Here is a 10,089-nt window from a genome sequence, read left to right on the forward strand (position 1 = left end):
ACTGGTCCAAAATGCTGCAGCCCGATTTTTAACTGGTACAGGCTATAGAGAGCACATCACGCCAGTTTTGGCCTCCCTGCACTGGCTACCCATTCACCTTCGGATCCAATTCAAAATTCTCATGTATGTTTTTAAATCACTGAACAGTTCCACCCCATCCTAGCTCACTGATCTTCTGCAGCCATATGTCCCACCGCGCTCTCTGAGGTCAGCAGACCAGATGCTTCTCTCAGTCCCAGAAACCTGTCGTAAGCTCAGAGGTGACAGGGCTTTCTCTGTTGCAGGTCCACGACTGTGGAATGAGTTGCCACTGAGTGTCCGGCAGGCTCCCACACTCTCAGTCTTTAAGTCTCGCTTGAAGACCCACTTCTATTCGCTTGCCTTTAACACGGTGTGGTTTTTTTTTGTCCGGTCTGTTCTCTACTCTGTTGGCCATTTTAGTTAGCTCCTGCTGCTATTTGTATCTGTATTTCTATTTTATGTTTTCCTGTCCGCTGTGCATGTTTGTTTTCTTTTGTACAGCACTTTGGTTAGCCTTGTTGCTGTTTTAAGTGCTCTATAAATAAATTGGTATGGTATACGAGATGCCAACCTGTTGAAGTCTGGGCCCCGGCCTCGCATACTCATAAAGGCCGGACTCTGAGCTGCAGTAGATGGGCAGACCGGGACGGGTCTGGGACAGAAGGTGGAAACGATTTTTAAAAACATTTTATGCATAAAAAAATATGTATTTTTTTAATCAGTGAAGATTAAAAATAAATAAACGATGCCGGCTTCATCATCAAATCCTGTTTTCACTTTAATGACTTTATTAAATCTGTTAAAGTGAACTTATCTGAAAAATCATAAAAATATACAAAATTATTGGATCTCTCAGTAATATTTCCCTCAAAATATGTTTAAAGAAAAGCTACACCCTTTATGCAACTTATTCTAACCCACAGATGTACAAATCACAAAACAAGAATTAACATTTAAAGCAAAGCTAAAATAAATAAATAATAATCTGTAAGCAAGAAACAAAAAACACTTATCTAAATTAAACAATAAAAGTAGACACGAGTGCAAATACATCAAATGATGAAGAAAACCTATATAATTTGAAATATAGATGTTTTTGTAGAACCTGGTTCATCGGAGATTTAATGGTGAACTTTAGTTCATTAAAAGTTCATTAGCAGGATTTATTGTTTAATTTGATCATTTTACTAATCTGTACTCTTTTTAAATGACCAGAAAATTAAAAATAAATCCTCACCCTGTATATGAAACCTACGGAATCGTTATAACGAGATACAGTTCAAAAATAATTTTACTTCCTGTGACAGCTCTAAGCTTCCGAAGAAACCCGTTTCAAGTTTAAGTCATGATTATGAGCTAAAGACAGATTTGATCCAATCTGTGGGTGTGTGACAGTAATAATCTGACATGAATTATGTTTTATCTGGACAAATTCTGAAGATTCCAGGTAAAACCTTCAATTGTCCGCTAACTTTATGACCATTCATGACCTTTAGGGAAAAATCAACCACCTCGTTTAACTGCATAAAATACTGTATACTTTATTTTACTCACAAAATAAAACAACTAGTCAGTCTTTAAAAGAGCTAACTCAGCCTGAAAACATCAGATTTAAATGACTTCCATCCATCCATTTTCTTCCGCTTATCCGGGGTCGGGTCGCGGGAATAGCAGCCTAAGTAGGGAGGCCCAGACTTCCCTCTCCCCAGCCACTTGGGCCAGCTCTTCCGGGGGAATCCCGAGGCGTTCCCAGGCCAGCCAAGAAATATAGTCCCTCCAGCGTGTCCTGGGTCTTCCTCTGGGCCTCCTTCCGGTGGGACGTGTCCGGAACACCTCACCAGGGAGGCGTCCAGAAGGCATCCTAAACAGATGCCCAAGCCACCTCAACTGGCTCCTCTTGACGTGAAGAAGCAGTGGCTCTACTCTGAGTCCCTCCCGGATGATCAAGCTTCTCACCCTATCTCTAAGGGAGAGCCCAGACACCCTGCGGAGAAAACTAATTTCGGCTGCTTGTATCCGAGATCTCATTTTTCGGTCACAACCCAAAGCTCGTGAGCATAGATGAGGGTAGGACCTCCTCCCTGACCCGGAGAGGGCACTCTACCCTTTTCCGGCTCAAGACCATGGCCTCGGATTTGGAGAAACTGATCTTCATCCCGGCCGCATTGCATTCGGCTGCGAACCGCTCCAGCAAAAGCTGTAGATCATGATCTGATGAAGCCAATAAGACCACATCATCTGCAAAAAGCAGAGACGCAATCCTAAGGCCACCAAAACGGATCCCCTAAACACCTTGGCTGCGCCTAGAAATTCTGTCCATAAAAGTTATGAACAGAATCGTGACAAAGGGCAACCTTGGCGGAGTCCAACTCTCACCGGGAACAAGCCCGACTTACTGCCGGCGATGTGGACCAGGCTCTGACACCGGTCATACAGGGACCTAACAGCTCGTATCAAAGGGCCCGGTACCCCATACTCCCAGAGTACCCCTCATAGGGTTCCCTGAGGGACGCGGTCGAACGCCTTCTCCAAGTCCACAAAGCACATGTAGACCGGTTGGACAAACTCCCACGCACCCTCCAGGACCCTGCTGAGAGTGTAGAGCTGGTCCAGTGTTCCACGGCCAGGACGAAAACTGCACTGCTCCTCCTGAATCCGAGGTTCGACTATCCGACAGACCCTCCTCTCCAGAACCCCCGAATAGACCTTACCAGGGAGGCTTAAGAGCGTGATTCCCTTGTAGTTGGAACACACTCTACGGTCTCCCTTTTTGAATAGGGGGACCAATACCCCGGTCTGCCAATCCAGGGGAACTTCCCCCAATGTCCACGCAATATTGCAGAGTCACGTAAGCCAACACAACCCTACAACATCCAGAGCCTTAAGGAACTCCGGGCGAATCTCATCCACCCCTGGGGCCCTACCACCGAGGAGCTTTTTAACCACCTCGGTGACCTTAGCACCAGAGATTGGAGGGCCCGACCAAGAGTCCCCAGGCTCCGCTTCCTCAGTGGAAGACGTGCCGGTGGATTGAGGAGGTCTTCAAAGTATTCCGCCCACCGACCCACAACATCCCGAGTTGAGGTCAGTAGCACACCACTTCCACTATTAACAGTGTTGGTGGCGTACCGCTTTTCCCCCCCCGAGACGCCGGATGGTGGACCAGAATTGCCTCAAAGCCATGCGGAAGTCATTCTCCATGGCCTCTACGAACTCCTCCCATGCCCGAGTTTTTGCCTCAGCGACCACCTGAGCTGCATGTCGCTTGGACTGCCGTACCCATCAGCTGCTTCCGGGGTCCCACAGGCCAAAAAGGCCCGATAGGACTCCTTCTTCAGCCTGACAGCATCCCTCACCGACGGTGTCCACCATAGGGTTCGAGGGTTGCTGCCGCAACAGGCACCGACAACCTTGCGGCCGCAGCTCCGGTAAGCCATCTTGACAATAGAGGCACGAAACATGGTCCACTCAGACTCAATGTCCCCCACCTCCCTCGGAACATGTTCCAAATTTTCCCGGAGGTGGGAGTTAAAACTCCGTCTCACAGGAGACTCTGCCAGACGTTCCCAGCAAACCCTCACAATACGTTTGGGTCTGCCAAGTCTGACCGGCATCCTCCCCCACCATCGGAGCCAACTCACCACCAGGTAGTGATCAGTGGACAGCTCCGCCCCTCTCTTCACCCGAGTGTCCAAGACATGTGGCCGCAGATCAGATGAGACGATGACAAAGTCGATCATCGAACTGCGGCCTAGGGTGTCCTGGTACCAAGAGCACATATGGACACCCTTATGCTTGAACAAGGTGTTCGTTATTGACAATCCATGACGAGCACAGAAGTCCAACAACAGAACACCACTCTGGTTCAGATCAGGTGGGCCGTTCCTCCCAACCACACCCCTCCAGGTCTCACTGTCATTGCCCACATGAGCATTGAAGTCCCCCAGCAGAACAAGGGAATCCCCAGGAGGTGCACTTTCCAGTACCCCCTCCAAGGACTCCAGAAAGGGTGGATAATCTGAACTGCCGTTTGGTGCATAAGCACAAATGACATTCAGGACCCATCCCCCCACACGTAGGCGGAGTGAGGCCACCCTCTCATTCACCGGGGTGAACCCCAACACACAGGCACCAAGTTGGGGGGCAATAAGTATGCCCACTCCTGCTTGGCGCCTTTCACCAGGGGCAACTCCAGAGTGGAAGAGTGTCCAGCCCCTCTCAAGGAAACTGGTTCCAGAGCCAGAGACATGCGTAGAGGTGAGTCCGACTATTTCTAGTCGGAACCTCTCAGCCTCACACACCAGCTCAGGCTCCTTCCCCACCAGTGAGGTGACATTCCACATCCCAATAGCCAGCTTCTGTAGCCGAGGATCAGACCGCCAGGGTCCCCGCTCTCGGCCACCACCCATCCCACATTGCACCCGACCCCTTTGGCCCCTCCCACAGGTGGTGAGCCCATGGGAAGGGGGCTCACCACCACTTCGGGCTGTGCCCGGCCGAGCTCCATGGGTAAAAGCCCGGCCACCAGGCACTCGCCCGCGTGCCCACCTCCAGGCCTGGCTCCAGAATGGGGCCCCGGTGACCCACGTCCGGGCAAGGGAACATTAGGTCCGTTTATTTCTCTCATCATCGGGGTCTTTGGGCTGCACTTTGTCGGGTCCCTCACCTAGGATCTGTCTGCCATGGGTGACCCTACTAGGGGCGTAAAGCCCCTGACAGCATTAAAATAACTTGTCATTTTAAATCTTCAGGCCATTTTTATCATCCATCCATCCATCCATCCATCCATCCATCCATCCAACCATTCATCCATCCATCTATCCAACCATCCATCCATCCAACCATCCATCCATCTACAGTGTTTGGTAAATAACTAAATTGTCATAACAAAATGAACTGTACTTATGTATCACCTTTCTATCTGATCAAGATACTCAAAGCTCTTTACAACAATCTGTGCCTCATTTACCCATTCATACAGCTCTATACTAGATCTCTACAGAGACTAATCAGAGCTTCATCACATTCATACACTGATGGGACACACATCGGAGGCAACAAGGGGTTCAGTGTCTTGCCCAGGGACACTTCAACATGTGGATTCAAACCCCCAACTCTTGCACTGGAGGACGACTGCTCTAACCACTCAGCCACAGCCGGCCAAAAGTCAAGATATTTATAGTACATCTTTATTGTCAACATTTATACTGAAATGATGCATCAATGGTTTAGGGTAGGGAAGGTACCAGCCACTTTCATCTTTAATGACACACACTGTAGCTGTTGCTCCAGAGCTGGACGTAAGCAGACTGTAGGTCTGCTGTGATTATTTTAGGGATGGGGCCGATCTGATCCAGTATTGGTATCAGCCTAATACCAGCATAATTTACGTATCGGATTTTTCCGATCCACCTGCCGATATTTCCGATCCATGATGCATGTTGGCTTTAAACTATGGAATGGATTTCCTGAACGGTGGCGGGTCTCATGAACCCAGAGTAATAAGACCCGCCTCACATTCAGGAAATCCAGTTCATAGTTTGCAGCCAGCTACAACATGAGGAATGAGTTAGCAGCACTATGGCTAACAGCTAACAAACTTTTCATCTAAACATGTCCGCTGTGTGGAAGTATTTTACACTAAACACCACAAAACAAGACAGCATCGTGCAATGTCTGCAGAGCCATAGCGCCACATTAAACCATGGTAAAGTTAGTTTTACGTTGGACATTCGAGCTCCGTGGCTTCAGCGGGGCGCTGCTCTTTGCTCAACCCGGGGCGGCCAACTCGACCTCGGCCAGCCGCGTCCAATCTGCCCCACTCAGTCTGCCCGTCTCTGAGGAGGGACAGACTGAGCGCGGCTGCCCCAAATCAGGCTGCCTGCTTCGGACTGAACAAGAAGAAGACGTCGCTGAAACCACGGAGCTCAAATGTTTACAGAGAAGTTGTTAAACTTCATCATGATTAATGACCAACCACTATCAGTTGTAGAAAACGAAGGATTTCACAGCTTGACAATCATAAAAAAACATCCATCCATCCATCCATTATCTTTACCCGTTTATTCCATTTTGGGTCACGGGGGTCGCTGGTGCCCATGTCCAGCAATCACTGTGCGAGGGGCGGGGTACACCCTAGACGGGTCACAAGTCCATCACAGGGACACATAGAGACAAACGAGACAAACAACCATTCACTCTCTCACTCACACCTAGGGACAATTTAGAGTTACCAATCAGCCTAACATGCATGTTTTTGGTCTGTGGGAGGAAACCGGAGTACCCGGAGAAAACCCACGCATGCACGGAGAGAACATGCAAACTCCACCCAGAAGGCACCTGGACCGGGGTTTGAACCAAGGACCTGCTCGCTGAGAGGCAGCAGCTCTACCAGTTGCGCCACCGTGCTGCCCATAAAAAAACATATGATTTGAAAATTATATTAAAAACAAAAACAGCTACATTATAAAGTGATGTAAAATACTAAAAACAGGAACATGTCTGTTGGTTTATGCCATGAACTTAGCAGATGTTTGAAGCCATTTAACATTTAATTTTATTTTATTCATTTATTTAAAAAAAAAAAATAATAAATCATCAAAAAGAAAACATTGAATGAAGAGTGCAGAAAGAAGAAATAATTCTTATATCTGCCCCTCATTTAAAAAAATATAAAATTACTTTAAACAATCACTTAAATTAATCACTTTAACATCCACTTTAAAGCTAGGAATAAAAAGAAACATGTTTTGTGTTAGCAGAATTAAATTCTAACTTTAAAACTTATCCAACATTAATAAAACTTACCTCAAGTTGCCTTTTTGGACATGCATGTATAGATTTGTACAAATTGTACTTGAGAGCAGATTATTACAGCCTCATAAAATCAATGATGATCATGATATCTGAACTGGATCGGTATCGGCCGATATTCAGGCTTAGGTATCGGGATCGGAAGTTTAAAAAAGTGGATCGGTGCATCCCTAGATTATTTTGCTGGAGAATCATCTGAAAAACAAACACAGCGTGTATTACTAAACCATATTACGTTAACGCTCGGCTCCCACTATATAGCAGATTAGCATTAGCTTACAGTCACATGTTGTATAAGTCACATCTTTACGTCTTCCCACACGCTCCTGTACTTCTCCTGAGTCTGTCTCCTCGCTGCCCACATCCTTTTCTGGGTCTCTTCTCTTTGACGTTTGACAAAAAGCCACAGACTGAGCAGAATGTTCAACAAAGCTACGACATCCTCCATTTTTGTTGTGAATCTTTTCAGAGTCTTCTTCTCTAATATGTTTAGTGGTGGCTAGTAAATAGCTTAATGGAGCACTAGCGCCACCAGCTGGTAAGGTGAGTTGGATTCTGGACACGCCCACTAGAAGCAGTACTGAAGTTTATATGGAAAAGCAACATGTACCGAGCTGAGCCGGGTCGAACTGATCCGAGCCGTCACTGTGGAAAAGGGGTCATTGTGTGTATATGAAGCTCTGTCTGCTCCATTTTGCTGTAAAGTAAGTGTTTTTTTTGTTTGTTTGTTTGGTGTTTTAAGGAAAAAGTAGAAATAGTTAGCGCTGATGATGATGATCGGATCCAAAGTATTACACATGCGTTGTTTTTATGTTTGAATAAAAGGCCTAAAGAGCGAACATTTTCATTTCTGGTTGTGAAGGATTGAAATATGCTCCCAGCTGGAGAGTTAGGTTGCCATGAAAAGTCCAGTAAGGTTTTGGTTAACTCTCTGGTAACACTTTCCATGTTATCAAAAGACAGCCCAGCTAACTGTTCTTAATAATGCTGTTTAGGAAACAAAGGTAATGTTTGATTTTGCTCCGCTGCAGACTTGCCGTAGTTCAGCCAAGCCAAGTACAGAGAAGATGGAAAAAACTCTGTGAATCTCATTCGGAGTAGTAGTTGCTTAGCAAGAGGGTGTTAGGACGTTAAGAAGCGTCCATCAAATATATCTTGCATTACCATGTACTGTATAAAATACTTTCTAATGATGTTACAAGTATCATTATATGTTGTTGTGGTTTCTCAGTTTTGTCTTGTTTTTCTCTCTTTCCGCAGGTCTAGAGTCAGACTTCAATGATGTTGATCTGTGTTCTCTTTATCCCTCTCTCTCTCTTTACCTTTTAACTCTTCTCTCACTTTTCTGCTTTGTTTTTCATCCCCATGTCCATTACATCTGAAACAAGCCCAAAGCAAAGTATAATAAAATTTAACTTATATATCAAGTGGAGCATTAAGGCCAGCCATCATGCTCTGCTTGTGAAAGTAAATCTGTCGGGCATCACTTTGACACTCAGACAATAATTCTGAGTGTCACAATGATGGACAGGCAAGGGGGAGAAAAAAAAGCGTCCACGGTCCTATCGTAATTTTGTTTTATAACTACAGAAAGTGTGTTTTGAAGCCCAGTGCTGTGTCTGATGTTAAATCAGAGTTGTCAGATTTAACCGTTACGTTGTTGGGTTGTAAAATGTGTTAAAGTCTGTCTTCTTTGTAGCGAAGCTACTTAGCTTAAACTACGGTCAGCGTGCCGTATATGTTCGGACGCATGCGCAAAACGCTGTGTTCTGTCAAAGTAAACAGCGTTGTCAGCTTTAGAGAGTGCATTTATGCTGAAAAAGGTTGGAGCCGCTTTCATATCTGTGAAAAGAACGTTGTGTGATTTTATTGTGAGACCCTCTCTGGTTGAATGTTATGTCAACTCTCCTTAAAGCAGAAGGAGACGCCCACTGGAGAAACCCCTCCTCTGTCACAAACCAGGGTTTTGGATTCAAAATAAGCCAGACACAGGTGTAGTGGACTAGGCCTATGGCAAAACTGAGTCTTAGGTCAAAACTCTTGACCTTTAGGACCTTGTGGGACAGGAACTGTCATTTCATTCATTTGAACTCAGAAATACAGGTTCACCCATCCTGAGACTTTCTTTCTTGAAGATTCAAGTGAAAAGAACACTCTCTTTTTATTATCATTACTATTTTACAAATATTGATAATCAAAGTGCCTTAGTTCAAACCATTTTAGATGTTGCAGTGAACTAATCAATTTTATTAACTGAGTAATGATTTTTATTCTCATGTCAAAGCTGTAACAGAGTAATTATGCCTTTTCTGATTTCTGCCTTTGAGTGAGCAAGTGTGCGTTTCCAAGGTTGGAGTCAAACGAAAAACAAGTTGTTGAACGAACTGTCATGTTTTTTAGAATCCTCTCAGACGTAAATAGAGAAGTTTTAGCACCTGTGTCTGAAACGCGCCAAAACAAAACTCTCTCTGTCTGTGAGAACATTTCTGATCTGTTTCATAACAATTCTCGCTGTCTCTAACCTCTTACGTCACAAAACACACCCCGTCTGGTCGTTTCTGACCAATGAACAAATCCCAAAAGTGAACCGGGAAAGAGTCTTTAAAATGTCAGTACTTCCTGGTCTAGTCAGTGCTAAAGTTCTGATGGAGTTCTGCTAAGTCTGGTATGGTGCTGGAACCGTTCTGGGACAGCTCTGATGGAGTGCTGTTGGAGTTCTGCTGGATACACAGTCCAACCAGTTCTGTTCATGTTCTGATGGAGACGGGATGATCCTGACATGACAACAAGCTCTTCCGAGTTCCATGGGATTATAACATTTTCCACTGAGGTGAATATGTGTCGAACAGAGCCTCGCCATTACTTCGGACGAGTAACAGCATCCTACTGAGACGCTGAAAGGGTGCGTTAAACGGAATCTCACCTGAGACATCTCCAGGTAAAGGAGCCGATTTCATCACCTAAGTGTACTGTAAGGAAAAGCTGAAGAAAGCCGGAGAGTGTCGATTCTGGTGAACACTTACTTTCCCTCACACACCATCTTACTCCCTCTAAACTTCTTTCCATCTTTAAACTTTTCTATCAAGTAGAAACTCTTCCAGATATTTTAGAAATGTCTGTGTAAAATGCTCACCCACATTCATGTGGGTAAAAGATCATAGTTGTACAGTTTTCATAAAATGTCTGTGGTGAAGCAACGGAAAAATCATGGCCGTATGATTTTTCCTGATTGATTGCTTATGTTGTTATTTTCAT

The sequence above is a fragment of the Nematolebias whitei genome, chromosome 8 (assembly GCF_014905685.2).
Source record: "Nematolebias whitei isolate Nwh7 chromosome 8, NemWhi1, whole genome shotgun sequence".
NCBI classification, from domain to species: Eukaryota; Metazoa; Chordata; class Actinopteri; order Cyprinodontiformes; family Rivulidae; genus Nematolebias; species Nematolebias whitei.